General features: G+C 42.1%; 1 pseudogene across 1 annotated transcript; it reads right to left on the bottom strand.

The window, feature by feature from the left end:
* Positions 1–276: 276 nt before the first annotated feature.
* Positions 277–671, bottom strand: LOC104081609 (annotated as a pseudogene). The gene has a single exon (XR_683577.1). The product of XR_683577.1 is annotated as a hepatic leukemia factor pseudogene (transcript).
* Between the last annotated feature and the right edge of the window lie 997 nt (positions 672–1,668).

Raw genomic sequence — 1,668 nt, 5'->3', positions numbered from 1 at the left:
TACTTCTCCCTGTTCATTTAACACTATGGCATCTACACATTACTACTCTGTTCGTGGTCTTTTTACTTGCTAATAGCTAGGCTATCAATGAAGAAAAGAAGATGGGCAAGTTTCTTTGGAATTCCCACAGTTTCCTTACACAACTTAAACAAAAACCCCTGTGGAGCAAATTAGCAATAACTAGAGCTATTATTTTTATTTTTTGGAGTGTGAGTGACTCGAATCACATTGGCTCTCTCTAAGCTGCCTGTCAACCATACAGGGAGAAGCAATTATTTACACTGGAGAGGAGGGCTCATGCCAAAACCCATAAGAAGTTCTTAGGTCTACTTTACCTGGTCTGACCGGGCTCTGCATGCAGTTCTGCGACACCATGCCTGGATGGACTGAAGTAGAAGCCCTGCTGCTGAGGTCCATGACAGAAGGTGATGCTGAGGTAGCTTGCTGGAGACCTGACTGGTGTGGGCTATGCTCGTGCTGGTTTGGGCTGGGTGGAATGCCATTTTCTGAGAGGAATTCTTCCAGGTCCATGTATTCCAACTGGAAAGTGTCTCCATCATATGGCAGTGTCTTGTCCCATAATGTGGGACCCAAGAAAGCTGACTGAGGGACTGTGGTACTGGTGCTGTCATCATCTAACTTCTTCTCTTTGTCTTTTTCTTTACCGAATGCTTAAACAAAACACATAATAAAGACATAAGAGCTCAGTAATTAAAATATTTGCTACTACTACTCCAATTATTTCTGCTGCACTCTCAGTTTTAAGAAACAAATACTCCCTTCGTAAAAAGAACTCCTTTGATTCACTCTGTGTTGACGGGTCAAGCTAACTGAGCACCTTTGCTGGATCCAACCATGTTTTTGAGATTTTCCTCTATTTTTAGTTAAGAATTCCACTGCATGCATGGCTTTGAATGTCAGCTTTAATAAGTACTCAACAGACTTAAAAGTGAGTATTTAACTTACAGCAAACTGGAAGATGTTGCTGTATCTGGTGAAAAGCAACGGTCTTAACCTAAAATCCCCGTAATTTATTATCCTGTCATACTTCTAAATTAAGGTCCCAGTCTTGCTAGTCCTTACACAAGGAAAGTAGTCCTCAAATTCAGTACTTCTTAACGTTACTAACTTACAACACCGGTGAAGCCTGAATATGTGTTCTGATATGCAGAAGAGCTAACAAAAAATTCAAAAGTAGAAGCAAAGCAAAACAAATAAAGTTAAAATGATGCTTCCTACTCAGTATCCAGTGATTTCAAGACACATTTTTGAAGGGGAACACCTGGTTTCTCTACAAGATTTCCAAGAATCTGAACCGATAAAGCTTTCTGTCAACCACCATGCCTTCTTAACATTTTCCTTTTAACCACATGCAACAACCGCGGTGAAATCCTGCGAGTCGCTTTGCAGTGAAACACGGAAAGCTGAGGATAGAAAAAGCCGTGGCACTCCAAGACCTTTCATAGGGTTTCGTTTTTAATGTGCCTTTGATTCATTGGAAATACAAGGTGCAATTATGTCCGCACTACCTTAGCTTTCCAGAAAAACTGCAACTTTCTACCGTTAAAATGCCTCTCAGTTAAACGGGACCCGGTTTCATGGTTTTTTAAACGGCAGAGCAGCCGGCCGCCCCGAGGGGAGGCTGCGCCGGGACCTCGCCTCAGGCTG

Source organism: Fulmarus glacialis, unplaced genomic scaffold (assembly GCF_000690835.1).
Source record: "Fulmarus glacialis isolate BGI_N327 unplaced genomic scaffold, ASM69083v1 scaffold47178, whole genome shotgun sequence".
Lineage (NCBI taxonomy): Eukaryota > Metazoa > Chordata > Aves > Procellariiformes > Procellariidae > Fulmarus > Fulmarus glacialis.
Note: the sequence above shows the minus strand (reverse complement) of the source record. Positions and strands in the feature narration are given on the sequence as shown.